Below are 17,508 nucleotides of genomic sequence, written 5' to 3' on the forward strand. Positions count from 1 at the left end.
GATTTATCAGTATCGCACAATCGATTTATCGGTATTGCCCTTCGATTTATCGGTACCGCACATTCGATTTATCGGTACCGCACATCGATTTATCGGTAAAGCACTTTCGATTGATCGGTACCGCACATTCGATTTATCGGTAAAGCACATTCGATTGATCGGTACCGAACATTCGATTTATCAGTATCGCACATTCGATTGATCGGTCCCACAAAATCGATTTATCGGTACCACACATTCGATTTATCGGTACCGCAAAATCGATTTATCGGTATCGCACATTAGATTTTTCGGTAAAGCACATTCGATTTATCGGTACCGCACATTCGATTTATCGGTATCGCACGTTCGGTTTATCGGTACCGCACTTTCGATTTATCGGTCTTGCACAATCGATTCATCGGTACCGCACATTCGATTTATCAGTATCGCCCAATCGATTTATCGGTATTGCCCTTCGATTTATCGGTATCGCACAACCGATTCATCGGTATCGCACATTCGACTTATCGGTACCGCACAATCGATTTATCGGTATTGCACATTCGATTTATCGGTATTGCACATACGATTTATCGGTACCGTACTCTCTATTCATCGGTACCGCACATTCGACTTATCGGTACCGCACAATCGATTTATCGGTACCGCACATTCGATTTATCGGTATCGCACATTCTGTTTATCGGTACCGCACCTTCGATTTATCAGTATCGCACATTCGGTTGATCGGTCCCGCAAAATCGATTCATCGGAACCACACATTCGATTTATCGGTACCGCAAAATCGATTAATCGGTACCGCACATTCGATTCATAGGTATCGCACATTCGATTTATCGGTATCGCACATTCGATTTATCAGTATCGCACAAATCGATGTATCAGTATTGCCCATCGATTTATCGGTACCGCACATTCGATTTATCGGTACCGCACATCGATTTATCGGTACAGCACATTCGATTGATCGGTACCGCACATTCGATTTATCGGTATTGCACATTCGATTTATCGGTACCGCACATTCGATTTATCGGTAAGGAACATTCGATTCATCCGTACCGCATATCGATTAATCCGTATCGCATAATCGATTCATCGGTATCGCACATTCGATTAATCGGTATCGCACGTTCGATTTATCGGTATCCCACATTCGATTTATTTGTATCGCTTATTCGATTTATCGGTATCGCACAACCGATTTATCGGTATCGCACAATCGATTTATCGGTACCGCACATTCGATTTATCGGTATCGCACATTCGATTTATCGGTATTGCACATACGATTTATCGGTACCGTACATTCTATTCATCGGTACCGCACATTCGACTTATGGGTACCGCACAATCGATTTATCGGTACCGCACATTCGATTTATCGGTATCGCAAATTCTATTTATCGGTACCGCACATTCGATTTATCGGTATCGCACATTCGATTTATCGGTACCGCACATTCGATTTATCAGTATCGCACAATCGATTTATCGGTATTGCCCTTCGATTTATCGGTACCGCACATCGATTTATCGGTAAAGCACTTTCGATTGATCGGTACCGCACATTCGATTTATCGGTAAAGCACATTCGATTGATCGGTACCGCACATTCGATTTATCAGTATCGCACATTCGATTGATCGGTCCAACAAAATCGATTTATCGGTACCACACATTCGATTTATCGGTACCGCAAAATCGATTTATCGGTATCGCACATTAGATTTTTCGGTATCGCACAATCGATGTATCGGTATTGCCCTTCGATTTATCGGTAAACCGCACATTCTATTTATCGGTACCGCACATCGATTTATCGGTAAAGCACATTCGATTGATCGGTACCGCACATTCGATTTATCAGTATCGCACATTCGATTGATCGGTACCGCACATTCGATTTATCGGTACCACACATTCTATTTATCGGTACCGCAAAATCGATTTATCGGTATCGCACATTCGATTTTTCGGTACCGCACATTCGATTTATCGGTTCCGCACATTCGATTTATCGGTCTTCCACAATCGATTCATCGGTACCGCACATTCGATTTAACGGTATTGTAAATTTGATTTATCGGTCCCGCACAATCGATTTATCGGTATCGCACTTTCTATTAATCGGTACCGCACATTCGATTTATCGGTACCGCACATTCGATTTATCGGTATCGCACATTCGATTAATCGGTATCGCACGTTCGATTTATCGGAATCCCACATTCGATTTATTTGTATCGCTTATTCGATTTATCGGTATCGCACATTCGATTTATTTGTATCGCTTATTCGATTTATCGGTATCGCACAATCGATTTATCGGTACCGCACATTCGATTTATCGGTATCGCACATTCGATTTATCGGTATTGCACATACGATTTATCGGTACCGTACATTCTATTCATCGGTACCGCACATTCGACTTATGGGTACCGCACAATCGATTTATCGGTACCGCACATTCGATTTATCGGTATCGCAAATTCTATTTATCGGTACCGCACATTCGATTTATCGGTATCGCACATTCGATTTATCGGTACCGCACATTCGATTTATCAGTATCGCACAATCGATTTATCGGTATTGCCCTTCGATTGATCGGTACCGCACATCGATTTATCGGTAAAGCACATTCGATTGATCGGTACCGCACATTCGATTTATCAGTATCGCACATTCGATTGATCGGTCAAGCAAAATCGATTTATCGGTACCACACATTCGATCTATCGGTATCGCACATCGATTCATCGGTAAAGAACATTCGATTGATCGGTATTGCACATTCGATTGATCGGTACCACATATTCGATATATCGGTACCGCACATTTGATTAATCGGTATCGCACGTTCGATTTATCGGTACCGCCCTTTCGATTTATCGGTCTTCCACAATCGATTCATCGGTACCGCATATTCGATTTATCGGTATTGTAAATTTGATTTATCGGTACCGCACATCGATTTATTTGTAAAGCACATTCGATTGATCGGTACCGCACATTCGATTTATCAGTATCGCACATTCGATTGATCGGTCCCGCAAAATCGATTGATCGGTACCACACATTCGAATTATCGGTACCGCAAAATCGATTTATCGGTATCGCACATTCGATTTTTCGGTAAAGCACATTCCATTTATCGGTACCGCACATTCGATTTATTGGTATCGCACGTTCGGTTTATCGGTTCCGCACTTTCGATTTATCGGTCTTGCACAATCGATTCATCGGTACCGCACATTCGATTTATCAGTATCGCACAATCGATTTATCGGTATTGCCCTTCGATTTATCGGTACCGCACATTCGATTTATCGGTACCGCACATCGATTTATCGGTAAAGCACTTTCGATTGATCGGTACCGCACATTCGATTTATCGGTAAAGCACATTCGATTGATCGGTACCGCACATTCGATTTATCAGTATCGCACATTCGATTGATCGGTCAAGCAAAATCGATTTATCGGTACCACACATTCGATCTATCGGTATCGCACATCGATTCATCGGTAAAGAACATTCGATTGATCGGTATTGCACATTCGATTGATCGGTACCACATATTCGATATATCGGTACCGCACATTTGATTAATCGGTATCGCACGTTCGATTTATCGGTACCGCCCTTTCGATTTATCGGTCTTCCACAATCGATTCATCGGTACCGCATATTCGATTTATCGGTATTGTAAATTTGATTTATCGGTACCGCACATCGATTTATTTGTAAAGCACATTCGATTGATCGGTACCGCACATTCGATTTATCAGTATCGCACATTCGATTGATCGGTCCCGCAAAATCGATTGATCGGTACCACACATTCGAATTATCGGTACCGCAAAATCGATTTATCGGTATCGCACATTCGATTTTTCGGTAAAGCACATTCCATTTATCGGTACCGCACATTCGATTTATCGGTATCGCACGTTCGGTTTATCGGTTCCGCACTTTCGATTTATCGGTCTTGCACAATCGATTCATCGGTACCGCACATTCGATTTATCAGTATCGCACAATCGATTTATCGGTATTGCCCTTCGATTTATCGGTACCGCACATTCGATTTATCGGTACCGCACATCGATTTATCGGTACCGCACATTCGATTTATCGGTACCGCACATCGATTTATCGGTAAAGCACTTTCGATTGATCGGTACCGCACATTCGATTTATCAGTATCGCACAATCGATTTATCGGTATTGCCCTTCGATTGATCGGTACCGCACATCGATTTATCGGTAAAGCACATTCGATTGATCGGTACCGCACATTCGATTTATCAGTATCGCACATTCGATTGATCGGTCAAGCAAAATCGATTTATCGGTACCACACATTCGATCTATCGGTATCGCACATCGATTCATCGGTAAAGAACATTCGATTGATCGGTATTGCACATTCGATTGATCGGTACCACATATTCGATATATCGGTACCGCACATTTGATTAATCGGTATCGCACGTTCGATTTATCGGTACCGCCCTTTCGATTTATCGGTCTTCCACAATCGATTCATCGGTACCGCATATTCGATTTATCGGTATTGTAAATTTGATTTATCGGTACCGCACATCGATTTATTTGTAAAGCACATTCGATTGATCGGTACCGCACATTCGATTTATCAGTATCGCACATTCGATTGATCGGTCCCGCAAAATCGATTGATCGGTACCACACATTCGAATTATCGGTACCGCAAAATCGATTTATCGGTATCGCACATTCGATTTTTCGGTAAAGCACATTCCATTTATCGGTACCGCACATTCGATTTATCGGTATCGCACGTTCGGTTTATCGGTTCCGCACTTTCGATTTATCGGTCTTGCACAATCGATTCATCGGTACCGCACATTCGATTTATCAGTATCGCACAATCGATTTATCGGTATTGCCCTTCGATTTATCGGTACCGCACATTCGATTTATCGGTACCGCACATCGATTTATCGGTAAAGCACTTTCGATTGATCGGTACCGCACATTCGATTTATCGGTAAAGCACATTCGATTGATCGGTACCGCACATTCGATTTATCAGTATCGCACATTCGATTGATCGGTCCCACAAAATCGATTTATCGGTACCACACATTCGATTTATCGGTACCGCAAAATCGATTTATCGGTATCGCACATTAGATTTTTCGGTAAAGCACATTCGATTTATCGGTACCGCACATTCGATTTATCGGTATCGCACGTTCGGTTTATCGGTACCGCACTTTCGATTTATCGGTCTTGCACAATCGATTCATCGGTACCGCACATTCGATTTATCAGTATCGCCCAATCGATTTATCGGTATTGCCCTTCGATTTATCGGTATCGCACAACCGATTCATCGGTATCGCACATTCGACTTATCGGTACCGCACAATCGATTTATCGGTATTGCACATTCGATTTATCGGTATCGCACATTCTGTTTATCGGTACCGCACCTTCGATTTATCAGTATCGCACATTCGGTTGATCGGTCCCGCAAAATCGATTCATCGGAACCACACATTCGATTTATCGGTACCGCAAAATCGATTAATCGGTACCGCACATTCGATTCATAGGTATCGCACATTCGATTTATCGGTATCGCACATTCGATTTATCAGTATCGCACAAATCGATGTATCAGTATTGCCCATCGATTTATCGGTACCGCACATTCGATTTATCGGTACCGCACATCGATTTATCGGTACAGCACATTCGATTGATCGGGACCGCACATTCGATTTATCGGTATTGCACATTCGATTTATCGGTACCGCACATTCGATTTATCGGTAAGGAACATTCGATTCATCCGTACCGCATATCGATTAATCAGTATCGCATAATCGATTCATCGGTATCGCACATTCGATTAATCGGTATCGCACGTTCGATTTATCGGTATCACACATTCGATTTATTTGTATCGCTTATTCGATTTATCGGTATCGCACAATCGATTTATCGGTAACGCACATTCGATTTATCTGTATCGCACATTCGATTTATTTGTATCGCTTATTCGATTTATCGGTATCGCACATTCGATTTATTTGTATCGCTTATTCTATTTATCGGTATCGCACAACCGATTCATCGGTATCGCACATTCGATTGATCGGTACCGCACATTCCACTTATCGGTATCGTAAATTCCATTTTTCTGTATCGCACATTCGATTTATCGGTAACGAACAATCGATTCATCGGTACCGCATATCGATTAATCAGTATCGCATAATCGATTTATCGGTACCGCAAAATCGATTAATCGGTATTGCACTTTCTATTAATCGGTACCGCACATTCGATTTATCGGTATCGCACATTCGATTTATTTGTATCGCTTATTCGATTTATCGGTATCGCACATTCGATTTATTTGTATCGCTTATTCGATTTATCTGTATCGCACAACCGATTCATCGGTATCGCACATTCGACTTATCGGTACCGCACAATCGATTTATCGGTACCGCACATTCGATTCATCGGTATCGCACATTCGATTTATTTGTATCGCTTATTCGATTTATCGGTACCGTACATTTGATTTATCGGTATCGCACATTCGATTTATCGGTATCGCACAATCGATTTATCGGTATTGCACATTCTATTTTTCGGTACCGTACATTCGATTTATCGGTCCGCACATATATTTATCGGTAAAGCACATTCGATTGATCGGTCACGCAAATTCGATTTATCGGTACCGCACTTTTGATTTATTGGTCTCTTCACAATCGATTTATCGGTACCGCGCATTCGATTTATCGGTATCGCAAATTCAATTCATCGGTATCGCGCATTCGATTTATGGGTATCGCACATTCGATTTATCGGTATCGCACATTCGATTTATCGGTATCGCACAATCGATTTATCGGTACCGCACATTCGATTTATCGGTATCGCACATTCGATTTATCGGTATCGCACATTCGATTTATTTGTATCGCTTATTCGATTTATCGGTACCGTACATTTGATTTATCGGTATCGCACATTCGATTTATCGGTATCGCACAATCGATTTATCGGTATTGCACATTCTATTTTTCGGTACCGTACATTCGATTTATCGGTCCGCACATATATTTATCGGTAAAGCACATTCGATTGATCGGTCACGCAAATTCGATTTATCGGTACCGCACTTTTGATTTATTGGTCTCTTCACAATCGATTTATCGGTACCGCGCATTCGATTTATCGGTATCGCAAATTCAATTCATCGGTATCGCGCATTCGATTTATCGGTATCGCACATTCGATTTATCGGTATCGCACATTCGATTTATCGGTACCGCACATTCGATTTATCGGTATCCCACATTCGATTTATTTGTATCGCTCATTCGATTTATCGGTATCGCACATTCGATTTGTCGGTACCGCAAAATCGATTGATCGGTATCGCACATTCGATTTTTCGCTATCCCACATTCGATTTATCGGTACCGCACTTTCGATTAATAGGTACCGCACCTTCCATTTATCGGTACCGCACATTCGATTTATCGGTATCGCTCATTCGATTAATAGGTATCGCACGTTCCATTTATCGGTATCCCACATTCGATTTATTTGTATCGCATATTCGATTTATCGGTACCGCACAATCTATTAATCGGAACCGCACATTCGATTTATCTGTATCGCATATTCGATTTATCGGTACCGCACATTCGATTGATCGGTATCGCACGTTCGATTTATCGGTATCCCATATTCTATTTATTTGTATCGCTTATTCGATTTATCGGTATCGCACATTCGATTTATTTGTATCGCTTATTCAATTTATCGGTATCGCACAACTGATTCATCGGTATCGCACATTCGACTTTTCGGTATCGCACAATCGATTTATCGTTACCGCACATTCGATTTATCGGTATGGCATATTCGATTTATCGGTACCGCACATTCGATTTATCAGTATCGCACATTCGATTTATCGGTATTGCACATTCGATTTATTGGTACCGCACATTCGATTTATCGGTCCGCACATCGATTTATCGGTAAAGCACATTCGATTGATCGGTCCCGCAAAATTGATTTATCGGTACCACACATTCCATTTATCGGTATCGCAAATTCGATTTATCGGTACCGCACATTCGATTGATCGGTCCCGCAAAATCGAATTATCGGTATCACACATTTGATTGATCGGTATCGCAAATTCGATTGATCGGTACCGCACAATCGATTTATCGGTCTCTTCAATCGATTTATACCGCACTTTCGATTTATCGGTACCGCACATTCGATTTATCGGTACCGCAAAATCGATTTATTGGTATCGCACATTCGATTTATCGGTACCGTATATTGGATTTATCTGTATCGCACATTCGATTTATGGGTATCCCACATTCGATTTATTTGTATCGCACATTCGGATTATCGGTATCGCACATTCGATTTATTGGTATCCCACATTTGATTTATTTGTATCGCTTATTCGATTTATCGGTACCGCACAATCGATTTATCGGTACCGCACATTCGATTTATCGGTATCGCACATTCGATATATCGGTACCGCACATTCGATTTATCGGTATCGCACAATCGATTTATCCGTACCGCACATTCCATTTATCTGTATCGCACATTCGATTTATTTGTATGGCACATTCGATTTATCGGTACCGCACATTCGATTTATTGGTATCGCAAATTTGATTTATCGGTACCGCCTATTCGATTTATCGGTATCGCACATTCGATTTATTTGTATCGCTTATTCGATTTATCGGTACCGTACATTTGATTTATCGGTATCGCATATTCGATTTATCGGTACCGCACATTCGATTCATCGGTACCGCACATTCGATTAATCGGTATCCTAATTTGATTTATCGGTCCCGCACAATGGATTTATCGGTATCGCACTTTCGAGTTTTTGGTATCCCACATTCGATTTATTTGTATCGCTTATTCGATTTATCGGTACCGCACAATCGATTTATCGGTACGGCACATTCGATTTATCGGTATCGCACATTCGATATATCGGTACCGCACATTCGATTTATCGGTATCGCAAAATCGATTTATCGGTACCGCACATTCCATTTATCTGTATCGCACATTCGATTTATTTGTATCGCACATTCGATTTATCGGTACCGCACATTCGATTTATTGGTATCGCAAATTTGATTTATCGGTACCGCACATTTGATTGATCGGTATCCCACATTCGATTTATTTGTATCGCTTATTCGATTTATCGGTACCGCACATTCGATTAATCGGTATCGCACTATCGATTAATAGGTACCGCACATTCTATTTATCGGTACCGCACATTCTATTTATCGGTATCGCTCATTCGATTAATCGGTATCGCACGTTCGATTTATCGGTATCCCACATTCGATTTATTTGTATCGCTTATTCGATTTATCGGTATCGCACAACCGATTCATCGGTAACGCACATTCGACTTTTCGGTACCGCACAATCGATTTATCGTTACCGCACATTCGATTTATCGGTATGGCATATTCGATTTATCGGTACCGCACATTCGATTTATCAGTATCGCACATTCGATTTATCGGTATTGCACATTCGATTTATCGGTACCGCACATTCGATTTATCGGTCCGCACATCGATTTATCGGTAAAGCACATTCGATTGATCGGTCCCGCAAAATTGATTTATCGGTACCACACATTCCATTTATCGGTATCGCAAATTCGATATATCGGTACCGCACATTCGATTGATCGGTCCCGCAAAATCGAATTATCGGTATCACAAATTTGATTTATCGGTATCGCAAATTCGATTGATCGGTACCGCACAATCGATTTATCGGTCTCTTCAATCGATTTATACCGCACTTTCGATTTATCGGTACCGCACATTCGATTTATTGGTACCGCACAATCGATTTATCGGTATCGCACATTCGATTTATCGGTACCGTATATTGGATTTATTGGTATCGCAAATTCGATTTATCGGTACCGCACATTCGATTTATCTGTATCGCACATTCGATTTATAGGTATCCCACATTCGGTTTATTTGTATCGTTTATTCGATTTATCGGTATCGCACATTCGATTTATCGGTATCGCACATTCGATTTATTGGTATCCCACATTTGATTTATTTGTATCGCTTATTCGATTTATCGGTACCGCACAATCGATTTATCGGTACCGCACATTCGATTTATCGGTATCGCACAATCGATTTATCGGTACCGCACATTCCATTTATCTGTATCGCACATTCGAGTTATTTGTATCGCACATTCGATTTATCGGTACCGCACATTCGATTTATTGGTATCGCAAATTTGATTTATCGGTACCGCACATTCGATTTATCTGTATCGCACATTCGATTTATCGGTATCGCACATTAGATTTATTGGTATCCCACATTCGATTTATTTGTATCGCTTATTCGATTTATCGGTATCGCGCATTCGATTTATCGGTACCGCACATTCGATTAATCGGTATCGCACGTTGGATTTATCGGTAATGCACTTTCGATTTATCGGTCTTGCACAATCGATTCATCGGTACCGCACATTCGATTTATCGGTATCGTACATTTGATTTATCGGTCCCGCTCAATCGATTTATCGGTATCGCACATTCGATTAATAGGTACCGCACATTCTATTTATCGGTACCGCACATTCGATTTATCGGTATCGCTCATTCGATTAATCGGTATCGCACGTTCGATTTATCGGTATCCCACATTCGATTTATTTGTATCGCTTAATCGATTTATCGGTATCGCACAACCGATTCATCGGTATCGCACATTCGACTTATCGGTACCGCACAATCGATTTATCGGTACCGCACATTCGATTTATCAGTATCGCACTTTCTATTGATCGGTATTGCACATTCGATTTATCGGTACAGCACATTGGATTTATCGGTCCGCACATCGATTTATCGGTAAAGCACATTCGATTGATCGGTCCCGCAAAATCGAATTATCGGTACCACACATTTGATTTATCGGTATCGCAAATTCGATTGATCGGTACCGCACAATCGATTTATCGGTCTCTTCAATCGATTTATAGGTACCTCAAAATCGATTTATCGATACCGCACATTCGATTTATCGGTACCGCAAAATCGATTTATCGGTATCGCACATTCGATTTATCGGTACCGCACTTTCGATTTATCGGTACCGCACAATCGATTTATCGGTATCGCACATTCGATATATCGGTACCACACATTCGATTTATCGATACCATCTTTCTATTTATCGGTACCGCAAAATCGATTTATCGGTATCGCACATTCAATTCATCGGTATCGTAAATTTGATTTATCGGTCCCGCTCAATCGATTTATCGGTATCGCATTTTCGATTAATAGGTACCGCACATTCGATTTATCGGTACCGCACATTCGATTTATCGGTATCGCTCATTCGATTAATAGGTATCGCACGTTCGATTTATCGGTATCCCACATTCGATTTATTTGTATCGCATATTCGATTTATCGGTACCGCACATTCGATTGATCGGTCCCGCAAAATCAAATTATCGGTACCACACATTCGATTTATCGGTATCGCAAATTCGATTGATCGGTACCGCACAATCGATTTATCGGTCTCTTCAATCGATTTATAGGTACCGCGCATTCGATTATCGTTACCGCAATATCGATATATCGGTACGGCACAATCAATTTATCGGTACCGCACATTCGACTTATCGTTTCGTTAATTCGATTTATCGGTATCGCACATTCGATATATGGGTCCTTTCACAATCGATTTATCGGCACCGCGCATTCGATTTATCGGTATCGTAAATTTAATTCATCGGTATCTTAAATTCGATTATCGGTATCGCACTTTCGATTTATCGGTACCGCACATTCGATTTATTTGAATCGCTCATTCGATTTAGCGGTACCGCACATTCGATCTACTGGTACCGCACATTCGATTTATCGGTACCGCACTTTCGATTTATCGATCTTGCACAATCGATTCATCGGTACCGCACATTCGATTTATCAGTATCGCACATTCGATTGATCGGTCCCGCAAAATCGATTTATCGGTACCGCACATTCGATTTAACGGTATTGTAAATTTGATTTATCGGTCCCGCACAATCGATTTATCGGTATCGCACTTTCTATTAATCGGTACCGCACATTCGATTTATCGGTACCGCACATTCGATTTATCGGTATCGCACATTCGATTAATCGGTATCGCACGTTCTATTTATCGGAATCCCACATTCGATTTATTTGTATCGCTTATTCGATTTATCGGTATCGCACATTCGATTTATTTGTATCGCTTATTCGATTTATCGGTATCGCACAATCGATTTATCGGTACCGCACATTCGATTTATCGGTATCGCACATTCGATTTATCGGTATTGCACATACGATTTATCGGTACCGTACATTCTATTCATCGGTACCGCACATTCGACTTATGGGTACCGCACAATCGATTTATCGGTACCGCACATTCGATTTATCGGTATCGCAAATTCTATTTATCGGTACCGCACATTCGATTTATCGGTATCGCACATTCGATTTATCGGTACCGCACATTCGATTTATCAGTATCGCACAATCGATTTATCGGTATTGCCCTTCGATTGATCGGTACCGCACATCGATTTATCGGTAAAGCACATTCGATTGATCGGTACCGCACATTCGATTTATCAGTATCGCACATTCGATTGATCGGTCAAGCAAAATCGATTTATCGGTACCACACATTCGATCTATCGGTATCGCACATCGATTCATCGGTAAAGAACATTCGATTGATCGGTATTGCACATTCGATTGATCGGTACCACATATTCGATATATCGGTACCGCACATTTGATTAATCGGTATCGCACGTTCGATTTATCGGTACCGCCCTTTCGATTTATCGGTCTTCCACAATCGATTCATCGGTACCGCATATTCGATTTATCGGTATTGTAAATTTGATTTATCGGTACCGCACATCGATTTATTTGTAAAGCACATTCGATTGATCGGTACCGCACATTCGATTTATCAGTATCGCACATTCGATTGATCGGTCCCGCAAAATCGATTGATCGGTACCACACATTCGAATTATCGGTACCGCAAAATCGATTTATCGGTATCGCACATTCGATTTTTCGGTAAAGCACATTCCATTTATCGGTACCGCACATTCGATTTATTGGTATCGCACGTTCGGTTTATCGGTTCCGCACTTTCGATTTATCGGTCTTGCACAATCGATTCATCGGTACCGCACATTCGATTTATCAGTATCGCACAATCGATTTATCGGTATTGCCCTTCGATTTATCGGTACCGCACATTCGATTTATCGGTACCGCACATCGATTTATCGGTAAAGCACTTTCGATTGATCGGTACCGCACATTCGATTTATCGGTAAAGCACATTCGATTGATCGGTACCGCACATTCGATTTATCAGTATCGCACATTCGATTGATCGGTCAAGCAAAATCGATTTATCGGTACCACACATTCGATCTATCGGTATCGCACATCGATTCATCGGTAAAGAACATTCGATTGATCGGTATTGCACATTCGATTGATCGGTACCACATATTCGATATATCGGTACCGCACATTTGATTAATCGGTATCGCACGTTCGATTTATCGGTACCGCCCTTTCGATTTATCGGTCTTCCACAATCGATTCATCGGTACCGCATATTCGATTTATCGGTATTGTAAATTTGATTTATCGGTACCGCACATCGATTTATTTGTAAAGCACATTCGATTGATCGGTACCGCACATTCGATTTATCAGTATCGCACATTCGATTGATCGGTCCCGCAAAATCGATTGATCGGTACCACACATTCGAATTATCGGTACCGCAAAATCGATTTATCGGTATCGCACATTCGATTTTTCGGTAAAGCACATTCCATTTATCGGTACCGCACATTCGATTTATCGGTATCGCACGTTCGGTTTATCGGTTCCGCACTTTCGATTTATCGGTCTTGCACAATCGATTCATCGGTACCGCACATTCGATTTATCAGTATCGCACAATCGATTTATCGGTATTGCCCTTCGATTTATCGGTACCGCACATTCGATTTATCGGTACCGCACATCGATTTATCGGTACCGCACATTCGATTTATCGGTACCGCACATCGATTTATCGGTAAAGCACTTTCGATTGATCGGTACCGCACATTCGATTTATCAGTATCGCACAATCGATTTATCGGTATTGCCCTTCGATTGATCGGTACCGCACATCGATTTATCGGTAAAGCACATTCGATTGATCGGTACCGCACATTCGATTTATCAGTATCGCACATTCGATTGATCGGTCAAGCAAAATCGATTTATCGGTACCACACATTCGATCTATCGGTATCGCACATCGATTCATCGGTAAAGAACATTCGATTGATCGGTATTGCACATTCGATTGATCGGTACCACATATTCGATATATCGGTACCGCACATTTGATTAATCGGTATCGCACGTTCGATTTATCGGTACCGCCCTTTCGATTTATCGGTCTTCCACAATCGATTCATCGGTACCGCATATTCGATTTATCGGTATTGTAAATTTGATTTATCGGTACCGCACATCGATTTATTTGTAAAGCACATTCGATTGATCGGTACCGCACATTCGATTTATCAGTATCGCACATTCGATTGATCGGTCCCGCAAAATCGATTGATCGGTACCACACATTCGAATTATCGGTACCGCAAAATCGATTTATCGGTATCGCACATTCGATTTTTCGGTAAAGCACATTCCATTTATCGGTACCGCACATTCGATTTATCGGTATCGCACGTTCGGTTTATCGGTTCCGCACTTTCGATTTATCGGTCTTGCACAATCGATTCATCGGTACCGCACATTCGATTTATCAGTATCGCACAATCGATTTATCGGTATTGCCCTTCGATTTATCGGTACCGCACATTCGATTTATCGGTACCGCACATCGATTTATCGGTAAAGCACTTTCGATTGATCGGTACCGCACATTCGATTTATCGGTAAAGCACATTCGATTGATCGGTACCGCACATTCGATTTATCAGTATCGCACATTCGATTGATCGGTCCCACAAAATCGATTTATCGGTACCACACATTCGATTTATCGGTACCGCAAAATCGATTTATCGGTATCGCACATTAGATTTTTCGGTAAAGCACATTCGATTTATCGGTACCGCACATTCGATTTATCGGTATCGCACGTTCGGTTTATCGGTACCGCACTTTCGATTTATCGGTCTTGCACAATCGATTCATCGGTACCGCACATTCGATTTATCAGTATCGCCCAATCGATTTATCGGTATTGCCCTTCGATTTATCGGTATCGCACAACCGATTCATCGGTATCGCACATTCGACTTATCGGTACCGCACAATCGATTTATCGGTATTGCACATTCGATTTATCGGTATCGCACATTCTGTTTATCGGTACCGCACCTTCGATTTATCAGTATCGCACATTCGGTTGATCGGTCCCGCAAAATCGATTCATCGGAACCACACATTCGATTTATCGGTACCGCAAAATCGATTAATCGGTACCGCACATTCGATTCATAGGTATCGCACATTCGATTTATCGGTATCGCACATTCGATTTATCAGTATCGCACAAATCGATGTATCAGTATTGCCCATCGATTTATCGGTACCGCACATTCGATTTATCGGTACCGCACATCGATTTATCGGTACAGCACATTCGATTGATCGGTACCGCACATTCGATTTATCGGTATTGCACATTCGATTTATCGGTACCGCACATTCGATTTATCGGTAAGGAACATTCGATTCATCCGTACCGCATATCGATTAATCAGTATCGCATAATCGATTCATCGGTATCGCACATTCGATTAATCGGTATCGCACGTTCGATTTATCGGTATCACACATTCGATTTATTTGTATCGCTTATTCGATTTATCGGTATCGCACAATCGATTTATCGGTAACGCACATTCGATTTATCTGTATCGCACATTCGATTTATTTGTATCGCTTATTCGATTTATCGGTATCGCACATTCGATTTATTTGTATCGCTTATTCTATTTATCGGTATCGCACAACCGATTCATCGGTATCGCACATTCGATTGATCGGTACCGCACATTCCACTTATCGGTATCGTAAATTCCATTTTTCTGTATCGCACATTCGATTTATCGGTAACGAACAATCGATTCATCGGTACCGCATATCGATTAATCAGTATCGCATAATCGATTTATCGGTACCGCAAAATCGATTAATCGGTATTGCACTTTCTATTAATCGGTACCGCACATTCGATTTATCGGTATCGCACATTCGATTTATTTGTATCGCTTATTCGATTTATCGGTATCGCACATTCGATTTATTTGTATCGCTTATTCGATTTATCTGTATCGCACAACCGATTCATCGGTATCGCACATTCGACTTATCGGTACCGCACAATCGATTTATCGGTACCGCACATTCGATTCATCGGTATCGCACATTCGATTTATTTGTATCGCTTATTCGATTTATCGGTACCGTACATTTGATTTATCGGTATCGCACATTCGATTTATCGGTATCGCACAATCGATTTATCGGTATTGCACATTCTATTTTTCGGTACCGTACATTCGATTTATCGGTCCGCACATATATTTATCGGTAAAGCACATTCGATTGATCGGTCACGCAAATTCGATTTATCGGTACCGCACTTTTGATTTATTGGTCTCTTCACAATCGATTTATCGGTACCGCGCATTCGATTTATCGGTATCGCAAATTCAATTCATCGGTATCGCGCATTCGATTTATGGGTATCGCACATTCGATTTATCGGTATCGCACATTCGATTTATCGGTATCGCACAATCGATTTATCGGTACCGCACATTCGATTTATCGGTATCGCACATTCGATTTATCGGTATCGCACATTCGATTTATTTGTATCGCTTATTCGATTTATCGGTACCGTACATTTGATTTATCGGTATCGCACATTCGATTTATCGGTATCGCACAATCGATTTATCGGTATTGCACATTCTATTTTTCGGTACCGTACATTCGATTTATCGGTCCGCACATATATTTATCGGTAAAGCACATTCGATTGATCGGTCACGCAAATTCGATTTATCGGTACCGCACTTTTGATTTATTGGTCTCTTCACAATCGATTTATCGGTACCGCGCATTCGATTTATCGGTATCGCAAATTCAATTCATCGGTATCGCGCATTCGATTTATCGGTATCGCACATTCGATTTATCGGTATCGCACATTCGATTTATCGGTACCGCACATTCGATTTATCGGTATCCCACATTCGATTTATTTGTATCGCTCATTCGATTT

Source organism: Apostichopus japonicus, chromosome 8 (assembly GCF_037975245.1).
Source record: "Apostichopus japonicus isolate 1M-3 chromosome 8, ASM3797524v1, whole genome shotgun sequence".
Lineage (NCBI taxonomy): Eukaryota > Metazoa > Echinodermata > Holothuroidea > Aspidochirotida > Stichopodidae > Apostichopus > Apostichopus japonicus.